The sequence below is a fragment of the Erpetoichthys calabaricus genome, chromosome 1 (genome assembly GCF_900747795.2).
Source record: "Erpetoichthys calabaricus chromosome 1, fErpCal1.3, whole genome shotgun sequence".
NCBI lineage: Eukaryota > Metazoa > Chordata > Cladistia > Polypteriformes > Polypteridae > Erpetoichthys > Erpetoichthys calabaricus.
The window spans coordinates 303,318,061-303,333,567 of NC_041394.2; the positions used below are offsets into that span (position 1 = coordinate 303,318,061).

The 15,507-nt window shown below is 37.6% G+C and overlaps 1 protein-coding gene across 1 annotated transcript in view; it reads left to right on the forward strand.

Annotated features, from left to right (window-relative positions):
- tmtc2a (transmembrane O-mannosyltransferase targeting cadherins 2a) overlaps positions 1-15,507 on the forward strand; it is a 518,416-nt gene that overhangs the window by 369,332 nt on the left and 133,577 nt on the right. The gene's annotated exons all lie outside the window — the stretch shown is intronic.

Sequence of the window (15,507 nt, forward strand, 5' to 3'; positions counted from 1 at the left end):
CTATCCAGCCCTCACTTCACATCTTCTATAACTATGTGATGGCCAGTGCAATTTTCAACACTGTGGTGTATGGGTCTGGTAACATCACTTGCAAGAGAGGCCCACTAAATCAATATGCTAATTAAAAGGACAGGCTCAGTTATGGGACTCATTCTGGACCCCCTGGAGGTCATAGCAAAGGAGAGACTTGAGTGCCGTTATGAACAATGCTGCACATTCTCTCACTGACACACTAACACTGAGGATTTTCATCCAATGAATTCTTGCCAAGAAATGTTATTGGGGCTCCTTTATACCAACAGCAATACGTCTGCATAATGCTCACAGAGACTATGACAGCCAAGTCAGAAGTTTTTATATATACTAGAGGGCTTTGCCCCCTGCTCGGTTTGCAAGCCCACCCTAGGGAGCACCACGCGCCAGCCACTTTGCGTCTCTGCCACTCACATTGTGAAGGAGGTGGCTGAACGCAGGCTAAGGAGATGTGGACGGATCACCTGCTTGCTTACTGCTCCTCCTGCCATGCTGCGTGTTCTGTTTCTCGCGCTGCGCGTCGATCATTTCAAAGCCTGTACAGCAGCTGTCCTTGCTTCGCTCGCTTACCCCCCCCCCCCCCCCCCCCCATCTGGGGCGTGCTAAGCACCTGTCACTTCGTGTCTCTGCCGCCTGCATTGTGAAGATGCGGATGGATCAGCTGCTGTCTTTCTGCTGCTGAGCTCCATGTTCTGCTTGTCACGCTGCGCGTCGATCATTTAAAACCCTGCACAGCTGCTTTCCTTTGGTCTCACTGCTTTGTCTTGCGGAACGTTAAGTGTATCTCGCGGGACATCTGTGCTGATTATTACTTTCCTTATTTTCTGAATTTGCACATAGATTAGTATTGTTCTCTTGTGCATCCTTGTTTTCCATGTTGTCTCTCTAACACAACACTTTTGTGTCTCTTTTTCGATACGCTAGAACGTATAACATTTTTAAGAGCTGGGAGTACATGAAGTGTGTTTGCCAAAATCATTCCAACTGCGAAGTTAGATGTCTGTGAACTTGTTTTAAATTGGTTGTAAGTAGGGCGTGACGTGCAAAAGTCAACATCTCACGGGTCTTGCTTCCTAAGGTTGTAATGTCTAGTCTCGCGTGACGTCAAAGTGTCTCTCCGAGATGATAACGTCTCGACCTAAGATTATTTTTATATAATAGATAGATATATATAAATATCTATTTATACATTCATCTATAATATCTATCTATTTATGTATTCATTTGTTTAAAGAGTTTCTATAAAAAAGTTAATTTCCCCATGAGGTAAATCTATCTATCTATCTATCTATCTATCTATCTATCTATCTATCTATCTATCTATCTATCTATCTATCTATCTATCTATCTATCCATCTATCCATCTATCCATCTATCCATCTATCTATCTATCTATCTATCTATCTATCTATCTATCTATCTATCCTGTGTTTTTTGAAGGAGATTTTAAAAAAGGCTTAAGTCAGAAAAGGCTTCAGGCTGAAAACAATTTGCCCCACTACATCAAGATCTGGGAAAACGTGGAAAATGGTTATTAAACCAAAAAAGAGAAATGTCCTGCTTATTCTACAGTTTTGCGTTCCCTATAGTGTATTCTTGTTCCTCTTAGTCTTACCAACGTTTTCACTGTTGCCTTGTGTATGTGTAATTTATCTTGAAAGGAAATCAAATAAAAATGTAATAGGCTGATTTATTGGGTTTATACTGTTTAAGTCTATCGTATTTTTAAAATGCAAGATTTAGGCCATCTGGCCTTCAACTTGGAATATAGTCACTGAATTCTTCCAAGTGATGCTGGGATTCAGTTCTGTTAGGTCGATGTACATTGCAGTGTTTGTATAGTCCAAAAGTAGAGAGTCAACTAATCCTTCCTAACAGTAATAAATGTATTACAGCAAATCCTCCAAAACTGAAACAGCCTCAGATATCCAGAAAACTTTTACTCATGGGAACATAAAAGCTGGTCGGGTTACGGAGCTATAAGTAGCAGATACCCTTGTGGGGGCTAATATATTTTAGAATGACTGCACATGAAAATATTTCCTCTGAAGATATATTTACCTATATTCCTATGTGCTGTCTCTGTGGATGTAAGCTGGAAGCTGAAGGAAAATTTCATTTTTCTAGTAACTGTTTGGAAATTGAAATTTGTCATTTGCTTGGCAGGAATTCACCTGCTTGTTACAAAGCACAGAGATGTCTATGTGCTCTGTATAATTTGTGATTTGTTTTATTTCTTTAAAGTCCCATTGAAATCAAGTAGTGCTTCAGGTACAAAAAAATGACAGTGGCAAATTATTTCTGATTGTTTTCCAAAGCGTTAAAAATGTTTCTATTTGCATTATCTATATTTAAGTAGCCTTGTTCACTTTTTTTTCAAAAATAGTTTAGCATGGCTTGTTATTTTTCTTTTTTTAATTAAATAAAAACACTGTGGAATATCTTATTCTTAGTCTTACAGTTCAAGATGACTGGGTTTAAATCCCAGCTGGATTACTAGCTATATGAAGTTTGCACATTCTTCCTGCATATGTGTAGTGGGGTTCAGATGGTATGAGCCCACCACAAAAAAGAAACATGTTTGCTGTCAGAAGCCAAGCTAAAGCTTAACTGGCTAAGCCAGTCTCGTTCTGGCGTGCGTTGGAGTTTGGATCCCAAAAGTAGTGTTGGGACATGTTGCGTGGGTTGTGACAAGTTCTTTGATTATCCACATCATATGTTTTAGGTTGACTGTGGACTGTTGATTAGTGTGGTGTGTGTGTTTGAGTGTGTGTGTGTGTGTCTTTGCGTACACTTTTGAATGGATTGGCCTCCCCGTACAAGCTTTATTTTTCCTTTGCACCTAATACTTTCTCCACTGTCACCCTGAATTGCGCCAGTCGTATTCAAGAATTAAATCGTTATGTGGATAGTTTTAGTTTAGAGTTTACAGATTTAACAATGAGGAGATTATCCTTAACATGTGAATGATTATATTGAACAGTGGGATATAGAAAACGTACACTTGGCGTAATATTCGCGTGCATTTTCGACTTAGTCAGCTGTTTTGAATTTTAGAGAATTTTTAATTTTTCTTTATTTACTTCATGAAAGAAAGTGACATCAGATTAGAGTTTATTTAATATTTCTGTAACAATTAGTTATTTACAAAAATAACAGTACCCAGTGTAGAGTTAGTTATCTGTTGAATGCTCATGCTAAAATTGTTGGCTATAACATTCTATGATGCATAGCAAGTCATTGTGACACTTAGCTGATAAATTATAGTGTCTAATAACTATTAAATTATTATAATCTGCAGATGATTTAGCCATGACGTTGCTTTTAGCATAACATAAATACTGAATACATGTTTATTCACTGTAAGCAAGACAGTTTATAGAGCCACACTTAGAGATCTTCTTATTCTTTCATTTACTGCTTGCATATTTTTACTTTCATATTTATTTAACTGACTTGGTACAGCTTCAAGCTGCAGGAGAGGAAAGTTGGTGTCATAGAGGTTCATGCAAGCACCTAAAGTGACAATGATAACTATTTCGACTACTTTTATTTGGGATATGTTTTGACATCAGTAGCGGCTATCAGAGAAGTAAATGAGGATCATATACAAAAAGTAAAATAACCTCTTTTAAGGTACAGCAAATGAATTATTCAACAAAGATGCACAAGGTGTTTCTTTGTTTTAAGATGGACAATTTTGAAATTTCAAAAATTTGTACGGCACACTCTGTTCAAGATACAGTATCTTAGTAGAAATTGTAATTTCCTGACAAATTTCCTTAAAGAGTAACTGCATAAAATCTTACAAAATCCGTTCAAGGGGTGTTGAGGCCTATCTTGCAGAATGACAGTGACAGGACGTGCTTTTGTATTACATGCAAATAGACCTAACAAGGTACTACAAAAAAATTTTGTGAAAGTCTGAAGCCTTTTTAAGTTCTACTTCAAGTAAGTATTTTTATAACCTTTATTGTGTTATTTTTTGATTTCTCAGGGGAAATTAAAAAGTATGCTTTTTTTAATTATGGAAAATCTAATAAGGAAATCATAATCAACAAAGAGCTGCATGCTCCCATGGGCATCAAAAAATGAGTTAAAAGTAACACGAAGCTGCAAGTCATCATTTTTTATGTAGTTTAACTTTCTTGGCTTAATACTTTGCTCTTTTAACTGCTTATTTTTTGTCAAATTGAAATGAATAAATAAATAGAAAGTTGTATAAGACTACTATCAGCCAGTTGCTCTGTACATTTTAAGTAATTTTATGTAAAAACTGATGAGGTATATGATTTAACTGTCAATGTATTATGATTTTGTATGGAATTTTAGAATGATATACTCAGTCAGTCAGTCAGTCATTCTCTAACCTGCTATATCCTAACACAGGGTCAGGGGGTTCTGCTGGAGCCAATCCCAGCCAGCACAGGGCGTAAGGCAGGAACAAATCCCTGGGCAGGGCGCCACTCCACCACAGTGCAGATGTATATTGTTAACATATTTTGTTGGCTTTAGATTCATACTTTTTTTATGGTGATATGTTCAGGTTTTAAAATATTTCCTTACAATTTCAATACTCCATGTTTTATCTTTCGCTTCTTTTGCATTTTTTCATGCATCCTAAGTAGGTCTTTTTATGATATTGTTATTTGTGACACTATACGAAATATTTACTGTTGCAAAGCCTTGTATCTAGCAAAACAATTCAGCTGACAAGGAGTGACCTGGAGCCTTACGTATGATGCCTTGAATAGGACTCACACTTAAACATGGTGTATGGACAAAACTAGAAATGTGCGAATGCTCAAAAAAATTCAATTGCATAAAACTTTGCATAAGTAAACTTCTACACACTTCCCCTTTATAAAACCCAATCAATGTGAATTTTAACACATATGCACAAACCTACAGAACCACTGCGACTTCTCACAGACTTTTGCCTATTTGAATATGCAAATCAATATAAATAGCCCCTTCTGTTCAGTGTTTTGTTAAAAGGCAATGGCAAAACCATGTGTAAAAAAAGAATTAGTGAATGCGAAATGGAGGAGTAATGGAGGCAATGAAAAACTTACTATTTGTTGGCCTAAGCAGTGGTATAGGCAACAAAAGGAAATTAATGGGGTGGCACAGTGTGGCAGAGGCACTCAAAAGTTCAAGTTCAGAAAGTCGCACACTGCCCAAAATAAATAACAAGTGGTCAGATATCAAAGTCAATGTGAAAAGGTAAGTCGCAGCCCACCATCTGAGTACCAACACCAATGGAGGATGTAGCAGAATTCCGGGGCTCACACCATTTGAGCTGCGAGCTGTTGCAATTATTGGCGAGACATTTATATTACAACCGCCCAACCCTGAACGTGGAGGTCATTTTAACATCATTCCTGTTCAGTCAGTGGTTTGTTGAGTGGAGTGAGAAGCCATATCTTCAGTGGGTACCCACTTGCACCTCAGTAATTGTTTATATGGTTACATCATACAGGTAACTTACACTTTTGATAAAAGGGGTAATATTAAATGTCTTATCTCACCAAGAAGCCAGCCATCACGCAGAGAGCCATTTTCAAGTTTTTTCCCTACACTACTATTTCTCAGGATGAATGAATCACAAGCTGAGCCAGGCCATCTCGCCCACAACATTAATGAGATGCATTGTCACATCACAGATAATTTGCACATTAATAGAGTAGAAATGTTTGCTGTTTGCATAAACAAAATCATTCTCTGAAGGCACCTTTATAGCAATGTGCATGCAGTTGACCACTCCGATTACATTTGGAAAAAACATACGTTGCTGCAAATTGCGCTTTGATGTTTGCCTGTTCAACCACAGTGTAAGATAAACTGATGTACCTGGATGACAAGCGGATAATACCATCAAATACAGCTGGCATGGCACAACTAAGTGAATGACTGAGAAATATCCGATCGGTCAACTAGTTCCTGTGGCTAAAATCCTGAGAGTGGACAGAGCTTGCAAAGGAACAAGGTAGAGCACAATTCATCAAAGATTGACTCTGTAAAGCTGGCCCCAGTTCAGCACACGGCTCCAAGAGGGTAGCTCTTGAAATTTTAAATCGACTTAGAAGCCAGTCATCGTCATGGGACAAGAAATCAGTATCCTATACATACGCGCTCTGTTCTAATTCGTCTATTTGCAATGTCTTCTAACAATGCTAAAGCAGCCATGGTAGTTGGAATAGTTTGGCCACTCGGTGCACCATTATATTGTTACAGATTGATTACAATCAAGTGCCTTAAATTTGTAAACGGTATGCAGTTCATTTTGGTGTATTTGATAAAGCCCACATCATGGATGCGAATCTAAAAAGAAAGGGAAACTACACAGAAACAGTAGCACTGCTTTGACGTTCGGTACTGCCCGTTTACAAAACCAATCAAAAATATGCACACACATGGCCTGATGCTGCTGTGAAAATGTATGTAGTGTTACACCAAATTTAGTTCTTATACATCTCTATGTGAGAGTGGAAATGGGCGTTTGCAACATTTTTGTGCATATGCACCATTTATACTGTACATACGAGGCCCTGGTGACTAAAGAGCTGAATTTAAACCACAAGATCAGCAGTTCAGTCCACATTTCTAATACACCAAGTAAACTGTTTTAAAAAATGTAAACAGTTTTATAGTGCCCTTGCCCTGGAGTTCACAAATTAAAAAGCAATAATCATAACCTGGAATGACAATCTAAAATAATTACTGGATATCACTACCATTTTTCTGTTCATTATATTGTTTTCTGTTCAGTTGACAGTGTTGCCAGTTCTATTTCTGACTCTTGGTGTAACTCTCAAAAATTCACTTTCAATTGCCAATACTACTACTGCATAGTACAGTTGTAAAAAATGAATGCAAGCAGTGTCAGAGACTTTATTCTGGTCTTAAAAGTTCCTTTTTAACCTGTTTACCCAGTTGAGGGTCAGTGGAGCTGATGCCTAGCCTGATAACATTGGGTACATGGCACTGATGTCAGAAGTTAACACTGGATGTGGTGCCAGTTCATTTCAGGTCACATTCACACGAACATCATCACTCCTTCACATCAAGGCAATTTGCAATCAATAATTAACATGCATGTCTTGAGGATATGGGAGAAATGCCTACACACATATGAGAAGAGTGTGCAGATTATACAAAGACATTTATCAGCCCAGGCATCAGTCTGAGGGAGGACTTTCATGGTAACTAATGTACTACTGTACTGCCTCATCATCTAAGTTAACTTGGTAAAGGCATCAGGAAAATATGTGTAATAATTTGTAGATTTAGGATTTTTTTATGTTAGTAGTGTGAATGTGCCCAGAGTAGATTGTCTAAATGTCAGAAATGCTATTAAATATGCATGTTTGATGTAAAGTGTATTTTCAATGCATTATGGTGCAGCATTTAAATTTAAGTTATTGTAATTCAATGTACTGGTAAAAAAAATGAGTTCAGAAAATGGGTTTCAAACAAATCAAATGGATTTGTTTCTCAAATGAAATGGGCATTTTGCACACATTTTTTTAAGTCTTTCCATGAGGGTATCATAATAAATGGTGGCAAAAGTGTCCCATCCAGGACTGATTCATGTCTTGAGTCAAATGTCACCTGGAGGGGCTTTACCTTTGCCTAACAGAGAATGTGCCCTCGGAAAGATGGATGATTTGGTGGATTTGCTTACACAGATGCTGTTAGTTATGAAGTTAGTTCTCTAGTAGTATGTTTAAAAATGTGTAGCCTGTGGAGCTTCAAATTTCTATTGGAAACATGGGGTGTTTAGTATTTGATGTGCTGTGTTGGGCTGGACAGTGTGTTCTCCTTACAACCCATTATGTTCTTAAAAGAGTAGATAGTGTAATGTCCTTTGGTACATTGAAGTTAATTTATTGCTTTGTCATTTTTTTGCCAGAGACTGGATGCAAAAAGACTTACTATATGAAATACTATATTTCATCACAATTACAAAACTCTGCAATATATGGGTTTGCTTTTTTCTCAGTGTACTTGGCAGGAATCAGTTTCATTTTAGTCAATTTGAAGATGGATTTGCATAATTTCAAAGGCATAGTGACAGTGAAAGACAAGCTACAAAAGATCTCTCTCGGCATTTTAAACACTTTGATTTTGTATAATTTAAATGAATATTGACGAACAATAGAGAACTTTGCTTCTTTTGTTGAAAATTAATTCTGTTTAGTCTAGAGCAATACAGTAAGGACTTTTCACTGAGCTGCCACAAATTAAATGTTGGCAGGATGAATAAAGTATATGTGTCATTGTTTTCAATGCTGCCCTTTTGTATTGTTTTTCAGATATCTTGCTAAAATTTGTCCAAACCAAAATTGGTTTCCATCCCTATTCACCCTTCCCTGTTTTACATTATGGTTCGTATTATTTGCACTAGTTTCTTCTCTTTTTGTTGTTACTTGTCATTAGGATAATATGAGGGAGAAAATTCTATAGGAAGAGGTAACAGGAAAATGATGAAAGAGAGTTAATGACGTAAAACTATGGCAAAGTATGAGTATTTGTAATTTCTTACAGGTGTAAAGCTCATATTAGTGCTCTTTTCTAAATGCAGAGTAAGAGGAAAAATAAGACCAGCTAATTAAACAATGAAACGTAAGAAATTTGACAAATGTGAGGAGATCATTCAGTCTATTAAGCTTGTTTGCTTAGCTAATAGCTAAGCTGTCCCAATATCTCATCCAAATTCTATTACAAATTTGTCAAAGTTTCTGCATCACCTACATGTCTCTGTAGTTTGTTCCAGAGTCCCACAACTCTTTGCGTAAAGAAGTGCTTCCTAGGCTTCAGTCTTAAATTCACTTCCCCTTAATTTTCACTGATGTCCTTGATTACGTGATTCACCTCTAAGCTGAAAGAATGTTGCTGGATCAACTTTATCAAAGCCTTTGAGGATTTTTAACATCTGGATTAGGTCCCCATGCAGTCTGCTCTGCTTGAGACTAAACAGGTTTAATTCTCTGAGTTTGTTGAAGTAGGACACGTCCTTAAGGCCTGGGGTGCATTTTATTGCTCTCCTCTGCACAGCTTCAAGTGCTGCTATGTCTTTCTTGTACCATGGTGACCAGAACTGCACACAATACTCCAAGTGTGTTCTTACAGTCTGAGCATAATGTCCTTTGACTTAAATTCAACAGTTTTTATGATATAACATTTTATTTGCCGTTTTAATTAATTCTATACATTGCTTAGTGAATGAAAATGTGTCAACATTGTGGCGGATGGCCAGGGCCCATGCCCGGGCCAGGACGCCCCTTCTGTATATGTTCCGGGGAGCTGTCATGGGCTGTACAATACCTCCCCCGGACCACTTGGTGGCAGCCCCCCTGGGTGACTATGGTGCCTCAGATACTCGCAGAGGATCCGGGGTGGCCACCATGGGGCGCTGCAATGGTTCCTGGGCCCGTCTGGGCCGTAGTTCAGCCACACCCAGAGGTACAATTGGAGGTACATGGTCAAGCACCTGAAGCACTTCCGGGTGAACTATAAAAGGAGCCAGCAGCCACCACTCCGGGAGCCTGAGTCAGGAGGAGGAGGACAACGCTTGACGGGAGGAGTGGTGGTGAAGAGAAGTTTGTTTTGCTTTATGCTTTTGTGTTGCTGTTTGTGCTTGTAGGACTGTGTTGTGTCTGTGGGTACGGGGAAGACATGGCCAACGGGTGAAGAAAAATAAAAGTTTATTAGTTTTTATATGTGCCTCCGGTGTCAGTCTGTGTCGGGTCTGTGCCTATATAGCGCCTTTGTTACAACATATTCCCCTTAAATCTTTTTCAGTGCGTGCTTCCAGTATGACAGTATCTCCCATCTTGTATTTATAATTGATGTTACTTTTGCCCACATATAGAACTTTTCACATGAGAGAGTGAAATGAGATCAATCAGAGGTAAAATGACTCACTGATTGGAAAATTGGTTGGAACAAAAGCCTGCAGCCATTTGGGTCCTCCGAGACTGAACTTGGCAACCACAGCTCTAGGCTTCCTTCACCAGAGTGAATTTTTACAGTACTGCTAACATTTGATTCAGATTCTTACATTAGATACACCTAAACACTCTGTCATGAAATTCTTAAAATAGACCTGATAATACAAAAGTATAATAAAGAACATGTTGCATAGCCAGCATCTGAATTTCCCCATGGAATTAATAAAGTTTTTCTAATCTAATCTAATCACTTTACTGGGACACAATGTCAGGAAATGTCCTCCTTGCAGAGAGCAAAAAACGACAATCTTAGCCATTCAGGGCCCTCCTTTCAATCAAATGCTGGTGCAGACTTGACCGTGAGTGCTCCTCATATAACGACGTGCTTCAGTGAATTACTGAACTGAGTTAACTAAACCATTGAACCAAATGCTGACTGAATCTATAAATGAAATGAATGCTTCTGAATCACTGTGCCAGTCTTGCAACTATCAGCCAATCAGAAATGAGGCAATTCTCTGCACTGTTTGCCCCAAAGTATAATTGCTTGCAGTGCTAAAGACGGTAGTTGTGTTTTATTGGCTGTATTATTACAGACTTGTTATCTTAATTGCAGTATGATTTGTTAAGCTTTTTTCTTCCATTTCTTCTCTGTAGTGAGTGGGGGATATCTAGGAAGAAACACATTGTTACTTGATTATATAAATGAATTGAACCGTGAGCCTGTGATGGGTATCTTTTCACTGATCAGAAGCAGTTTGATGAACTGGAAAGCCCTTCAGTATTCATTTCAGCTTTCGTATACCATAGCATCCAAAAATACTGTGCATATCAAGTCAGATATACTGTCTATCATTTTGTAATATTAGGAGGGTAACCTATGAAGAAAAACTATGCATACACTGCTCTAGCTGGCCTTAATTGCTGCGTTTTTTTTTTTGTTTTTAGCCACACTGAGAACACATCAGACCTTGTCTGTGTTGTGTTATGCTAAAAGTTGATATTGTTGCCCACTTCAGTGAACATTAATAAATCTCAGGGAGAGTTCTCACGCTAATACGTTAGATCTACTTGCATGCAAAATGTTGAGTACAATTCATCATTCGTGAGAACTTGTAAACACTCTATAATTATTTCCTTCCTATAATGAAGTACACATATACTGCTGAGCAGCAAAAAATTCAGTGTTTTGAAAGCAAGTGGGAAGTGAAACAACCAATAAGTGTAAATCACTGTTACACTTTCAATCTCGATACTTCATTTTAATACTTTCTGAAATTCATCGTTTTTTTATACTGCCTTACACCTTCAGGAACCTTGGTTTATATCTCAACCTGGTCACTCTTTAGAACTCTGTACATACTCTGTGCCTATACTGTTTGTCTTCAGGCACCATACTTTGTTTTCCTCCCGCAATCGAAACACATGCAGATTAATGTCAGCTTTAAACTGGTCCTGTGTGAATGAGAGGGTGAGAGTGAGGTCTGTGATCAATTGCTGGCCCCCACTGGATTCTTTCCTGGAGCTGCTGGGGTAGGCTGTGACTCTCCAGACTTGTGTAGTAGTAAAAGCCAGTCAGAAAATATATAGATGCATTTATGAGAAATGATGAATTGTTGGAAAATTCTCAAATCTGAGGAATTCATTTTAACTCCTATTTCCAAATGGTAAAAACATGTCTTGAAATAATCCATCCATTCATTTGCCAACCAGTTTAACCAGATAGATAGATAGATAGATAGATAGATAGATAGATAGATAGATAGATAGATAGATAGATAGATAGATAGATAGATAGATAGATAGATAGATAGATAGATAGATAGATAGATAGATAGATAGATAGATAGATAGATAGATAGATAGATAGATAGATAGATAGATAGATAGATAGATAGATAGATAGATAGATAGATACTTTATTAATCCCAAGGGGAAATTCACATACTCCAGCAGCACCTTACTGATACAAAAAACAATATTAAAGATTGATAATAATGCAGGTAAAAACAGACAATAACTTTGTATAATGTTAATGTTTACACCCCCGGGTGGAATTGAAGAGTCGCATAGTTTAGGGGAGGAACGATCTCCTCAGTCTATCAGTGGAGCAGGACAGTGACAGCAGTCTGTTGCTGAAGCTGCTCCTCTATCTGGAGATGACGCTGTTTAGTGGATGCAGTGGATTTTCCATAATTGATAGGAGCCTGCTGAGCGCCCGTCGCTCTGCCATAGATGTCAAACTGTCCAGCTTCATGCCAACAATAGAGCCTGCCTTCCTCACCAGTTTGTCCAGGCGTGAGGCGTCTTTCTTCTTAATGCTGCCTCACCAGCACACCACCGTGTAGAAGAGGGCGCTCGCCACAACCGTCTGATAGAACATCTGCAGCATCTTATTGCAGATGTTGAAGGACGCCAGCCTTCTAAGAAAGTATAACCGGCTCTGTCCTTTCTTACACAAAGCATCAGTATTGGCAGTCCAGTCTAATTTATCATCAAGTTGCACTCCCAGGTATTTATTTATTAACCAGTTCAGTGTCATTAGGGCTTTGATATAAATTAGGTACAATTATAAGAAACTTGCACAGATTTTTTAAAGTAATAAAGCACTCATAGCAACATTTCAAGTAAATTCTGTGAACTCTTTCTTGGAAGTGCTTATTTGGATCTTTAGAAAAATGTTTCTTAATCATTTGTACCACCTTTTTTTATTGTTTTCTTAAGAAAAGCTCTGTGCCTGAAGAAAAATGACACTTTTTTGAACCCCTTATCATGTAGGCTAAGTGGTCAGCAGAATGTTATGATTGGAAGACTTAGTTCCTTTTCTAGTGGATTCTGGCTCAGCTTGAATGGACACTGAATGGCGACTCTTCTAGGGAAGTCAGATTACAGATGATGCTGCCTCGACGAACTGGCGGCTGCATATTATCATCTCCGTATCCTGAACACACTGCTATGCTGTTTTCTTTTTTTGTCTTTGTCCTGAGTTTATGTCTGGACAATATTTGGTTTGGAAATGTGTAACACCAAACACTGTAAAGTGAAATAAATTGCATGTAATACTGGTAACCAAAATTACCTTCCAATTTTATATATTTCAAATATTTAATTTTGTATATTGACATTTTTAAAGACACAAGCAACAGTCGTAATTTTTTTAGAGTGGCTTTCCTGATAAACACCCTAACAAAGCAACTCAGCCTGTAGTTTGTACTGTCATTTAAGTATTGAAGTAATGAAAGCACAGACAGGTCAATCCTTTACTCAGATTAGTACAGCATTCATGGCAAGCATAATCATAAAAAATATATAAGCACATAATTAGAGGGGTATCATGTTGTTGCAGTAGTTAGCACTGCTGCCTTATAGATTCAGCATCCTGATTTTAAATCCCATACCTAGTCATGGTCTGTTTTGTTCTCTCCATGTCTCTACTGGTTTTTCACCGGGTACTGCAGTTTTCCTTCTTTGTCCCCAAAGATGTGTTAGGATTCATTGTCAGGTCTAAAATTGACTGTGTGACTCTGGCAGTCTGTGTTGCACTGGTACCCCATCCAGGACTTAGTTGGCTGCCTTGTATCCAATATGGGATCCAGTGCCCTGAACCACTGACTTGAATTAAGAGGGTTTAAGAATATTTGTTACATTTTGTCCAATTTCCCACTTCAGATTTTCATCAAGTGGGAGTGATTTTTTGTTAATTTTATATCAGTTGCAGTCTGCTAATTTCTGAATGCCTCACAGTCTTAAGTGGGTACAGCTACCGAAACTTGAGGTGTGCCATGATTAGTTTTTCCTCAAGGTCTTTAATTGTTTATATTCTTTTGAAAATGAAGAGGGAAATTCACCTTTTCATAATAATTTCTGTGTTACTCTTCTCGAGCTTGACTAAAATCAGTGCATGTGATATGAATAAAAAGTGATTACAGTTAAGTCTTTATATCTAAAGATTAAGGACTTTGTCAAATAGCAGAAAGAATACCGTTTGCAATTGAACAGTTTTAAGACAAGGAACTTGTTATTAAGCAAAGGAAGATCAAGAGGTGAAATGACTGAAGTGTTTACAATTATGAAGAGAAATAGTACAGTGGATCAAGACTGTTATTTTAAAATGAGTTCATCAAGAACACAGCTGGAAACTTGTTAAAGGTAAATTTTGTACAAACATTAGGAAATTTTTTCTTTACACAGAAAGCCATAGAGACTTGGAATAAGCTACCAAGTAGCATGGTAGACAGTAAGACTTTAGGGACTTTCAGAACTCTACTTGATGTTTTTTAGAAGAGTTAACTGGATAGGACTGACAAGCTTGTTGGGCTGAACGGCCTGTTCTTGTCTCGATTGTTCTAATGTAATGTAATGATGTTATATAATTAGGCTTGTGGCATCACCATCATGAAGTAATTTTGGTCCATGTGAACTATAGACTGGCTTAAGTGAACAGCACAGACCTGCTACACAAAAAATACCAAAGCAGACTATTCTATCAGTAGAGGTTCAGGTCCTTTAACGTGTTTGACAAGCTTCTGTGGGTGTTGTATTTATCCACAGTTGCTAGTGTTCTGTTGTATGCTGTGCTTTGCTGTACCTTCACTTCATATTGATCTTCAATATAGCTAGTTATAATAGACCCCATAAGGCTGTGAGTCAGTATTTCCTTAGAGATAACATTCAATGTATACTGGGTAGATTGTATGTACAGTACTGGTTCTTGCATTTGTGTATTCATTTGCATGTTGTTTTTACTATTTTGTACTATTTATCTATTTTTACGTGCACATTGTAATCTATGTTGTTACTTGAGCAAGTGATTTTCTTCTTGAGGATCAATAAAGATCTATCTATCTATCTATCTATCTATCTATCTATCTATCTATCTATCTATCTATCTATCTATCTATCTATCTATCTATCTATCTATCTATCTATCTATCTATCTAATCTGTGTTTTTTGAAGGATGTTTTAAAGGAGGCTTGAGTCAGGAAGGACTTCAGGCTGAAAAAATTTTGCTCCACTACATCAAGATCTGGGGCCTCATGTATAAACAGTGCGTACGCACAAAAATATTGCGTAAGCCCCCTAAACTTTGCATAAGGCCACACACATTTTCACGGTAGCTAAATGCTTGGCGTACGCAAGTTCTCCGCTCGGTTTTGCAAACTGGCGGCACCCAACGTCAAAGCAGTGCTACTGTTCCAGTGTGCTTTCCCTTTCTTTTTTAGATCCACATCTCTAACTCAGCTTTATAAATACTCTATCTATCTATCTATCTATCTATCTATCTATCTATCTATCTATCTATCTATCTATCTATCTATCTATCTATCTATCTATTGGATAGCTGATTATCTAAATCACAAATAGATAACAAAAACACTCTGAGAAGTGCTCTTCACAGATGGAGTGGAATAAAGATGTATATTTTCTTATTTTCAGTCATATAAACACATCTATTACATATTTTGTTATGGAACTGTTTTGCGATATATTATCTATGTTGATAAAGTCTGTCTGTAA